The sequence below is a fragment of the Papio anubis genome, chromosome 4, assembly GCF_008728515.1.
Source record: "Papio anubis isolate 15944 chromosome 4, Panubis1.0, whole genome shotgun sequence".
Lineage (NCBI taxonomy): Eukaryota > Metazoa > Chordata > Mammalia > Primates > Cercopithecidae > Papio > Papio anubis.
In genome coordinates this window covers 21,105,764-21,118,252 of record NC_044979.1, presented here as the reverse complement: position 1 = coordinate 21,118,252, position 12,489 = coordinate 21,105,764, and the positions used below count along the sequence as shown (strand labels likewise).

At 35.8% G+C, this 12,489-nt stretch overlaps 1 protein-coding gene across 12 annotated transcripts in view; it reads right to left on the bottom strand.

The window, feature by feature from the left end:
* Nucleotides 1-12,489, bottom strand: part of DGKI (diacylglycerol kinase iota) — a 459,603-nt gene that overhangs the window by 141,047 nt on the left and 306,067 nt on the right. The window lies entirely within an intron of this gene.

Here is a 12,489-nt window from a genome sequence, read left to right as displayed (position 1 = left end):
AATAGGCATGGTGGCATGCACCTGTTGTCCCAGCTCCTCAGGAGGCTGAGGCGGGAGGATCGCTTGAGCCCAGGAGTTCAAGGTTGCAGTCAACTATAATAGTGCCACTACACCTCAGCCTAGACACAGAGTGAGACCCTCTCTCAGAAAAAAATAATGAAAGTAAATAAATAAAATAAATTACTTGGATGAAGGAGAAATAAACACAAAATAACTAGTTAGATATTTTGATGCCACAAATATTAAAAAGAAAACAATGAAAAAGAAAAAATAATGGTTTTATTGAAAATATCATGATAGAATGTGAAAATAATTTGGAGTGCCTTTGCTTGTTCCGTTTCTTTCTCTCCTTTCACTTACCATATTAAAATAAATCAAGTCTCTATTAAAGGCAGCAAACCAATGTATTTATAAGACAAGACCCTTTACTCAAGAAAACATACTTGTTTTTACTTTTCCTGGACAACAAAATAACATCAAGTCAAATGACACAATCACATCCCAGTTAGAGGACATAAACCACCTTTCTTAAGAGCAGTAAGGTCTAAGTGATTACTTTTTCAAATAAATACAACTATAGGTCTTTATAATATATTATAAGGCTGAAAAGCTTTGGCCTTTTTGTTCCATTTGTAATTCTTCCAATGGTACTTTCATTTTATTTATCTTTTTTTCTTAATTTTTAAAATGGCCCAAGATGAAAAGTGTTTTTATTTCAGTCAAATACCTGGGCTATAACTATGGAACTTCGTGAATCATTTATAGAATTTCATTTTCTGACACAAAATGTGATGAGTTCTAGGGATTAATTAAATGTAGCATCAACAAATACTTTCTTTTTATGCTTTTTAAAATGTACTTTCTTTTCATTTCATGTAAGTGTTTCAGGGTGTTATGACAGACCAGCAAAACTCAATCAAATTGGTATAATTAAATTGAAGCCTTCCTACAAATGAAATGCACCTCGCACTCCATTGCCACTTCAGCAAAGTAATCCAAAATAAATACACTCTAGGAAAGCTCAAAACAAACATCTAGGTTTCTTTGTTGATATGTCAGAGGATAAATGTCCATGGAGTAAAAATCGAAATGCCTCTTTTTCCTTCCTGAATGCAGCAAATCCATTAATAACATTGCAGTTATAACGGTCAATTTAAAAATATTTAGTTCTTTTGTTTTGCTTTGTTTTGTTTTCTGGGTGGGGAGTCCATTTTTAAACAAATATTTTACTCACAAAGACTAACAAAAGTATTCCTTTTCCTTCCCGTTTATACTCTGTACGTATTTCTGTATATTTTTTAAATTATAATCATGCTTTAGGAATTCAGATTTGGACAAAAATTTAAAGTACATATTGTTCAACCACCTTATTTTACAGAAAGTGAATTTGGGTCCAGAGATGTCAATAACCTTATTGTATCTATATAATTAATATGGAAAATCTGTTATAAATAACAGGGTAATGTTCTTCAGCTCTTCTTATACCCTTTAATAAAAAATATTTTAAATAAGTAAAATATTTATACAAATAATATACACAAATTCAGTCTTCAGAAGGTGACACAAAAGGAAATGTAACTAAAATTCAATCAAATTTATCCAATATGATGCTGTTAAGTACTAAGTTATCTGTCCCCCAAATTGGTAAGTTGAAGTTCTAACCCCTAGCACTTCAGAATGTGACTGTATTTGGAAACAGGGTCTTTAAAGAAGTAATTAAATTTAAATGAAGTTGTTAAGAGTGGAACCTAATCCAACATGACTAGTGTCCTTTACAAAAAGAGGGAATTTGGACAGACATATAAAGAGGGAAGATCATATGAAGACACGAGAAGACAGCATCTACGAGACAAGGAGACAGACTTCAGAAGAAACCAACCCTGCTGACACCTTCATTCAGACTTATAGCCTCCAGAATTGTAAGGAAATAAATTTCTGTTGTTTTAGCCACTCACTCTGTGGTACTTTGTTATGGCAATCCTAGCAAACTCATACAGATATCTACTAAAAAGTTGCACTAAAAGAACTAACTCGTTTTGTTCTAATCCTACAACCAGTGTTTATAAAAAGATAAATAATGGAAGAATGAGAGAAATCTAATTTTTAATTTTCAATAATTCCAAACTGGCCTGAGAATCTCTGCCAGTTTGCTATCCCTGCCCTGGCTCTTCAGACCTTAATTTTCACTTATCTATTAAAAACATAGAAAAAATCTAAAAAACAAGTGTTGTATTTGTTGGACTAATTATATCTCTAAAGTCAGATTTCTATTTTTGAAATTTATTTTTATTTTTTAAAAATTTCATAAATGTTTCCCCCTCCTTTTCCCTGCCAAACATACCTGGCACATGTACTATACCCAACCCTTCCTGTAAACTCTCGCCTTTACCCCCAAGTCTGAATTCTCTGCAAGAGCTCCCTTATTCCCTGCACACTCAAGCAACAAAACCTGCAGTAAATATCCGCTGCACTTCTGAAGTAACCTTTTACTATATGAAAAGTGCTGAGTGGTAAGACTATTTCTACACCTATGAGGACATGAATAATTCATCTCTAAAAATAAATTTGACAGCAACAAGATAGAATGTTAAATGTGGAGGGGGCCCTAAGTGTATTGCGCCTTTACGTAAGTGGACTGATTGCCAAGCTCTGGGTTGACTGTTACTAATATAAGAACTCAGGAATAATTCCTCCACTGTGGATGTCAGCATGACGTTTCCTGATAAGCCTGTTTGTCAGTTCAAACACCACTCCTTACGATTCTAAAATATTTCAAAGTATTTAGCGGTGCATTTTTAAATGGAATTTGTCATTCTGAAATTTTATAACAACACTTGAACTATAAACCTATGACACCAAAGATTCACACATTTGCAACACTCAGAATTGAATTATTATTATTCATACCAAGTTTCCTTTAAAAGTGTATATAATATGATTGGATTAAAATATATAAATAATATAGATAAATATACATACATACACACACACACAAGAAATTGACTAGAAGTGATACTGACAGCAGAGGTCAATGCCTTAAAGGCTATGATGTCAACTTTATCAATTTACAGCACGCAATCATAAGCAAGTTTCCTACCATTTCTTGTTCTCTGTCTTCTCATGTAGGGAATGAGACTAGTAGCAATTGTGACCTTAGAAGTTAGTAGGGTGTTAAATTTGATCACAGAGCAAGGTGCTTAGGTACATATTACGTCTCTAGCTAAATGTAAAAATCCACTTTGGTTCTTGCTGACAGAAAGGTGAGACATGAATTATGCTTACCAAGGCAGAACAGGGCCTGGCCTCCCTGCCCAGTACTCAGAACAAAGGACAATCCCGTCTTGTCCCATAGCAAGTCTCATCCACTTCATGTTACAGGTTTTCTGGGGACAGATTTTCTTATGACCCTAAGGTCATGCTTTGAATTCTACCATAACAGAACTTCAAAGCTGATAGGAATTCCAAGAACCAACTGCAGTTTTTTTAATATCTGAAAAACTGAAATGCAAAAGGTTAATACGTGGCCTATGTTACACAGACAAATGCAGGGTTCCCCCAGATACTCAAATCAGAAGGATGTTACCATAAGGAAAGAGGGGTTGCAGAATAAGGAGGAAGACGCTCCGGCTACAGACCCATGGACTGCTTCCGCTGCCCATTTTCTTTGTGTCACTAGACCCCTCAGAGTGCAATGGAAGACCAGGCAGAGTGAGGGAACTCATGGGAGAAATTCATTTAAAAATTTCAAAAAAAAATTTTTAAAGTTGCAGTCTGGGCTCTCATGGAAACTGAGAGATAAAGTGTGGAAACTGGCATGAGCCGAAGTCCAAGTAACCATTAATTTCCTTTCTTTGGAATTATCCATTGCAGATGTCTGTTTTATGGAACTAGTAGAGAAGAGTGGCATAACAAGAGGAAAGAAGGGATGACATGATGGTATGACTGAAAGTCAAGAAACTGTGCACAGTCTGAAGTGAAATTATTAGTAAGATTACCCAAGAAATTCAGGAGCCAAGGCAGAGAGAGGAAGGAAGAAGTGACGATGGGCAAAGTTTAGCATCTTCCTTTGCTCAGAAGTTTAGAGAGCAAATATCTTTGCTTTCCAGGTAGCCTGAGGCTAACTCTTACACTTCACTATCTGACCTTAAGATTCAGCAAATGGCATGCCTTTCAATTCTATGAATGTAGCAATTCTCTACTGTTCTTTCAAAAATATGAAGTGTTTTGCTTTTTCATCCCTTTTTAGAAATACTCCCATTCATGGAAATCCATCAGAAAATACAGAAATCAAAAAAAAATTATCGATAATCCTACAATTCAGAGATAATCACCTAGGGATGCAATAATAACAACAAAGCCATGACCGACAAACCTAATCACACAAGTTGAAGTACTTAGGCTGCTTTGATACCCTCAAAATTGGTTTTTGGGTCCAGGAGCTATGACTCAAAAATTATAATCCATGAATCAGAATCTGGACAGATTTCTGCCCCAGACATGAAGCACATTTCTGGAGGCTCCACTGGCCCGTGAGTGCGATTCATTCTCAGACTCTCAGGAAGGTTGTGTATTAGCCACCAGCAGCTTAATTCATTGAGGCAAACCATATCTGATGGATCATCTCAGCTGCTTTAGAGGTAAGCCTTACAGTATACGAAGGCATGCATGTAAATTTCCACTTCCTTAAAGAGTTAAGGTGTGGCAGAGTTTATAAAGAGAGGAAAGGAAAGGAAAAAGGGTTCTGAATAACACAAATCAAGACTTATTTTCTAATTAAAGGGACACGACAAAGTAAACAGAATAAAGAGATCTTTCATAATATATTACACAAACTCAAGCAAATGTTAGACCAAAAGTTTTGATGTGACTAGTTGTAGAATAGAATTATAGAATTTTAGAAAACTTTTCAAAGGATCTTCTAGTTTACTTCTCTGGCCAGAGGCATGCAAACATTTAACCAACTATGGCTAATTTATGTTTTCTTCAGTTGTGAAGATCAAAGGTACTTTGCTCTGTGTTGGTAGTTTTATAACAATAAAATTCTTAAACTCAACCCAAAACAGAACCATAAAAATATTTTAATATATCAAAAATATTTCCCTTTCTTTTAATGAAACTCCCTTTCTTTCTTGAACAAAAATCAATTTACTTTCATCCTTACCAAGAAGCCTTCATTTATCACAAGCAATTTTGGAATGCTGAGTCATATTCAGTGGTCAAATATGACAACTCATACTTGTTTTGTGGATCTGTTTCTAACTTTGCTTTTCCCAAGGTAATAAGCAGACCCACACAATTTAGCAGTGGGTTATATCCTGTTTATGTTTAAATTGTAACTGCTGTGCAAGATGGTATATTACACTTAACATATGTTAGTTGTAGTTCAAAATACACTGGTCTCTCTGCAGAGTTGTTTTGCTGAGTTTAGCTATGACACTAGCTGAGTCACTGCAGTGGGCAAGAAGGAATGCAGTCTGATAGTTCTCTGCTTCAAAAAGCAAGGAAGATCCTATCCTGGTGAAGGTGGGTCAGCACACAGCATTATTTCTTCCCCACTGAATGCAGCTATACATTGTGGACAGGATTCATAAAGCAGCTATTTGAGAACTTTGAAAAGTAAACGATAGCAGTAGACTGGTGAAGAACATCAGAATTTAAGATACTATCAAAGTGGTAGTAAACTCCCAAACCCCTCTCCCTCCAGTAAGTCCCAGCCTGGACTCCAGGCAACATAAAGTCCAAAAGGGGACACCAGGAGCAGAGAGAAAGAGCTCTAGGAAAATGCTTGTGGTCCAGCTCTAAGAAAAGAAGGGACTCTGAATGCTGAAAGAAATGGAAGAGGATCTCCTTTTCTTTTTCCCCCCCTCCATTTTCTCCCACTACACCACTACTCAGGCCTTTTCACTATTTCTGGCAGCAGCAATGACAAAGCCTTCGGGCACCTAAACTTAGGAGGAAAGTGGGGCTTCCCCTCTAATCACAGGGGCTATGATGCCAAGAGAGTAGCATAAACTATCATTGCTTCTTTTTCTTTCTGTTATCATTGCTTGGCCCTGGACATGAACACAGTTGTAGGCAGTATGCAGCAAAGTAAGGTAACTAAAGCCTTAGCCTTTCTGGCACAAGGACCAAACAAAGGAAGCCCCAAGAAACCAGAAGGAAACAGGGATGACAGCAGAGAGGAAGGAACTCAGAAAACAACTCCATAAAGATGTTCACGAACCCTTGGGGGTTTATCTCTAGGCTGCAAATACATGAATCTAGCCCTAAACACCAGGTCATAGACTTTAGGAACTGAACTACAGGGTAGACCTCCCCCCAGATCCCATACTGGCAACTTAGTCATTCATAAGCCACACAGATAAGAATAGCAATGCAAAGACTTTGGAAATAAAACTAACATTGTAACCACAACCCTTAGAAGATTAGTCAAAACTTGTGGCCTGAACTTGAGTCAACTGCATACTGAAGCAAATAAATAAAAGATTCCACTTTAGAAAAAAATGGGGAAAAAAGAGCAAAATAAACCCAAATCAAGCAAAAGGAAGGAAATAATAAAGGGCAGAAATCAATAAAATTGCAAATTGAAAAACAATCAAGAAAGTTAGTAAAACAAAAGTCAATTCCTCAAAAAAGTCAATAAAATAGATCTCTACCAAGATGGACAAAGAAGAAAAAAGATACAGGTTACTAATATCAGGAATAAAAGAAAACTTGTACTGCAGACCTCACAGACATGAAAGAGAGAAGGAAATACAACAACTCTACATACATTAATCAACAATTTAGATGAAATGGACCAATTCCTCAAACACCTCGAGCCACTATAAGACAACTAAAACTCATTCATGGTGAAATAGATAACCTGAGTAGTCCTACAACTCCTAAAGGGATTGAATTTATTGCTTAAAAAGAGAAAAAATCTTGAGGCCCACAGAGTTTCATTGGTAAATTCTAACAAACATATAAAGAACAAATAATGCCCTAATCTTTTCCAGATATACTGACAAAACACTTCCACAAAAATTCTACAACTAATAATCAATCTAATGGTGAAAGACAGAATGATTTCTCCCTAATATCAGAAGCAAAGCAAGGAGGGAAACTCTCATCACCATTATTCAACATTGTACTCTAAATCCTAGCCAGGACAACAATGCAAAAGAAAGAAAAGGCATACGGATTAGAAAGAAAGGCATAAAACTATCCTTATTCACAGACATGCAGAACTACAGAGAAAATCCTGAGGATGCTACCAAACTCCTAGAACTAAAAAATGAATTTAGTAAGGCCAATAGGATATAAGGTCAACATATGAAAATCCACACTACTTCAAAAGTTAGCTAGGCATGTTACCCTGTGCCTGCAGTCCCCAGCTACTCAGGAGGCTGAGATGGGAAGACCACTTGAACCCAGGAGGCAGAGGTTGCAGTGAGTTGAAATCGCACCACTTCACTCCAGCCTGGGTGACAGAGTGAGACCCTGTCTCAAAAGAAAAAAAGAAAATCCATAGTATTTCTATATACTAGCAATGAGCAATTGGAAACAAACATTTTAAAAACACACCAAAAAATACCATTTACAATAGCTCCAAAAACATGAACTACATAGGCACAAATCTAACAAGATATGTACAAAATCTTTATGCAGAAAACTACCAAGCAATGATGGACAAATCAAATAAGAGACATAAAGAATTTATGAACTGAGAGTCTCAACACAGTAAAGATGTCAACATTCCCCAAGTTGATCTATACACTCAATATAATTCCAGTCATCCAATTTCTAGTAGAATTTTTGGAGACATAGGCAAGCTGATTCTAAAAATGTTTATGGGAAGACAAAGGGACTCAAATAGCCATGACAGTGTTGACAATGAAGAATAAATTTGGAGGAATAATGAAACCAGATTTTAAGAGTTATTATAAAGGCACAATAATAGAAAGAATATGGCACTGGCAAAGGCATAAACCATAGGTCAATGGCACAGAATAGAGTTTACATTGGATCTGTGTGTCTGTGTGTGTGTGTACGTGTGTGTGCACAATCAGTTCTCCATTTCTGTGGGTTCTACATCTGCAGATTCAACCAACAACAGATTGAAAATAGTCAGAAAAAAAATGATGGTTTTGTCTATACTGAACATGTACAGACTATTTATCTCATCACAATTCCCCAAACAATACAGTATAACAACTATTTACATAGCATTTAATGTCTTGGATGTTATAAGCAATCTAGAGATGATTTAAAATACATGAAAGTATGTACATAGGTTATATGCAAATACCTGTTTTATATGAGGGACTTGAGCACCTAAGAATCTAAGAAATGGGACTCTGGAAAAAATCCCCTATGGATACTAAGGGATGACTTTTTGTACATCCAATTGATTTTTTGATAGAGTTGTTAAGGCAATTCAATAGAAAAAGATAATCTTTTCACAAATGGTGCTGAAAGGATTGAACATCCATATGCGAAAACATTAACCTCAAGCTAAACAGCACATCTTATAGAAAAAGACTCAAAACAGATCACATAACTAAATGCAAAACAGAAAACCTATAAAACTTTTGGGAGAAAGCAAAGGAGAAAATATTCACCTGGAATTAGACAAAGAGTACTTTAACATAATACCAATACCACAACTCTATAAAGAAAAGAAAATGATCATCTGGATTCTGTCAAAAGGTTTTACTCTACAAAAGATATCATCAAGAGAATGAAAAGACAGGATATATACTGGGAGAAAATGCCTGCAAAGCACACAAAGGTCTTGGGGGCAGAATACATGATGAACTCTCAAAACTCACAGGAAGAAAACAAACAGCCCAATTAAAAAATGATCAAAAGACTTGGACACATGCATCCCAAATGCTAACAGTACAAGTGCTGACAGGGATGTGGAGCAACTGGAATGGTCATACATTGCTGGTAGAAATGCAAAATGGTGCGACCACTCTGGAAAACGGTTTGTCAGTTTCTTACGAAGGTGAACATACACTTAACCATATGACCCAGCAATCCCATTCCTACATGTTTAACCTAGAGACATGAAGCTTATGTTTACATAAAACCTGTTCATCAATGTTTATAGGAACTCTACTGATAATTGCCCCAAACTGGAAGAATAACCAAGATATCCTTCAATGGGGGAGTGGGTAAACAAGCTAAAACATCCATACAATGAAATACAGCTGGGCAATAAAAAGGAACAAATAATTGATATATGCAACAACTTGGATAAATCTCAAAGGTGTAGTGTTCAGTCAAAGAAGCCAACTACAATGCACCACACATTGTATACTTCCATTTATATGGCATTCCTGAAAACACAAAACTATAATGATTAGTGGTTGCTAGAGGTTGGGAGATGGGAGGGTTTGACTACAATGGGATACATCATGAGGCAGCTCTTTTGGGGTGACAGACTGATCTATATCCTGACTACGGTGGTGTTTATATGAATCTTTATATGTCTTAAACCTTATGGAACTATACACAAGAAAAGTCAGGTTTACAGTATGTTAACTTTAAATATTAAAAATAAAAGCAAATACAATAAACACTCAATACAAAGTCATTCATATGGAAGAACAACCAGAACCTCTACTTGAATGCTTGTCGCATTGCTTCATAATTCTGTCATAGGCAACACAACTGGGTTTGTTCCTAGTGTGTTCGTTTCTCCTGGGCAGAAACCTTAGTGTCCTCATCTCTGCTTCTCCAATATCCCACAGAGTATCTAGTAACCGAAGTAAACATTCAATAATGTTTGTTGGAAGATGAAAGCAATGAATAAATTAGGTGTAAATGGAACACATTATTTCATTTTGTTGGGGGAAGAGCAGGAGGGAAATAGAACCTAATGAGAGGTAGCTACTAAAGGCTAAGAGAGTTCTAGAAAGACACATTCTGCAGTTTCACACTTTTTTGGCATTAGCTGAATAGGAGTTGGCAGTTACAGCATTTAGCATGACTAGTCATGATTTATGAAATGTAGTGTGTACATGTGTCTTCCAATGAGGACTTTACTTCATCATGAAGCCAATCAATTATAAAGAATGTATTAATTCATTAAGTTGCACTGTACAAGATTTGGGGAGAAATATTCTATTTGCTTTGTTTTGTCCTATTGGATGAGACCACTAAATTCCATTGATTAAAATTCATCAATTCATATGTTGTCATATATGATCAAAACATAAAATTTCATGATTTTTCTTTGAATAAACTGGAAATTTTGCATATACACAGGCATTAGTAGTATGTTGCAATTCCTAATAATTTATGCATTGCATTGTTACCACCATGCACTCCATCCCTGGAGAAAAAGTCTTCTGAAAGCTAGAGAGAAAAAAAGATTACTTCAAGTTTCTCAAGGAAGGAACAATTGCTTCAAGAGCAGCATAAAGAGAGGGTTCACCCAAAGAAAAGATCATCTGTAAAAAAGAGTTGTTCTGAGCAGAGAATGGCCGATGAGATTGCAATCCCCTTCCCTTCCCCCGCAAAAATATATAAAAACTCACTTCATGATACTGGGGCTCTTAACTTCTACAGGACCAAAGCAATGTTACCATGGTTTTCTCAACATTGTTGAAATTAGCAAACACTGGTGTGTGAGTAAATCAAGGTTATCCTCACTGCTATAACATAAAAAGGCAAAATGCATATATTGCGCTTAAACTTTTCTCCACATTCCTTGCTGTATTCCATAACGTTTTATTATCTGATTTTTAAAATAGTATCCTAATTTAATGTTTATCATATAAATGTTTTACCTATGGGTAGGAAATCTATGACATGTAATATTTAATATATATCATATGTAGATATAAAATATTTTCAAATTAACATTCAAGTTTTAAAGTAACCACAACTTAGTGCCTGCTGCACCCTAGAGAAACAAGTATGACCATTTACTTCACTGTACGTAGCACACACACTCGTGGAAAAAGAGATAAACCAGTCCAATTTAAGATATATGACTAAAGTGTAAATACAACCAAAATTTAACCCATGATAGAAACAGGGTGACTATCATATGCGTTTTTGCTGTTAACATTCTCAATTCTTTGGTCACGATCAATGTAGTCACTAAAAATAATGATCACGTGCAGTCACTCCTTAAACTCCAATTTACCGAACTGGCCTTTATAGAACACACAATTTTACTCCAGCCACAACATTCAAATTGGCAATCAAATGTCATTTTCTTATTGATTCTTTGCTCAAGTGTAAGCTCCGGGAAGGTAGTGCTATGTTGTGCTTACCACTAGACACAAAGCATAAACTAGTGTCTGACACAGAGCAAGTGTAAAATAAAGGTTTTTGAATAAATACGTATTTTAACGAATAAATAAATTAGTATGCATAAGACAAGGGTTGAAAGTAGGATCATATAACTGAACTTTAGGAATTGCTTTGTCATATATATCACCAGATGTTATATACTGTACAATTCTATTTAGACATGTATTCTTTTCTTCATTCATTCCACCAAGAAAACCAACCAATCATTGTTTGGCTTCAGAATACTTCATGTTAAAATCTCTGAACAGGGCTGGGAACACAAAATTCATATTAAGATATTGCCAATCATCTCAAATAGCCTAAGTCTACTGTGTGAAATACACAGACACAGAGTTAAGGTAATTAACACTAAATTAAACCTTGAGAACTGTAACAGATACATGAATGATAAACTCCAGTGAGGGTGTAGTTAACTCTGACAGCAAGAATCAAAGAAGAATTATTTGGAAAGGTAATCATTCAAGTGGGCCTTGAGAAATACACAGGATCCTGACAGATGAAAGGCAGCAGACTGCAAATTGTTAAGAACATGAACTTTGAAGCCAGACTTCCTGAGTTTGAATCCCACTCTATGATTTATTAACTGTGTGACCTTGGGCAAGTTACTTAAGCTCTCTATCAGATTCCTCATGCATAGAAGGGAGATAATTATACCACATATGGCCAACGGTTGTTGGGAGAGTAAATTAATTAATATGTAAAGTATCTGTAACAGTCCCTGAAACATAATGAATGCTAGACAAGCATATGTGATATGGAGAAAACCAAGGACAAAGCCGAGTCCACAGCACAAAATAATTCTGAGCTGAAATGCTAAAAAACATATTTTTTGTTTTCAGTAGAAAAAAATAATACCCTGGACTACATTAAGCAGAAACTCCTAAATATACATAAAAATGCATTTTGCTAACTCAGTGACAGTTTGGGGTCATTGAACTTTTATTGTAACTATGGATCTTCCAAAATAGAAATACACACATACACACACTCAAAACTCCATGCATAATCTTAAGGTTTCATCCAGAAATTGAGGGCTGCAGGCACTTCCTCAAGCTTATCTCTGAGCTGTAAGTAATGACATAGTCTAATGGTATTATGCACTTTCCATAAAAACCAATGCTTAGTATGGAATTCTACACAACCCCAGGCAACCATGAGCCCTAAAGTATCTCATCC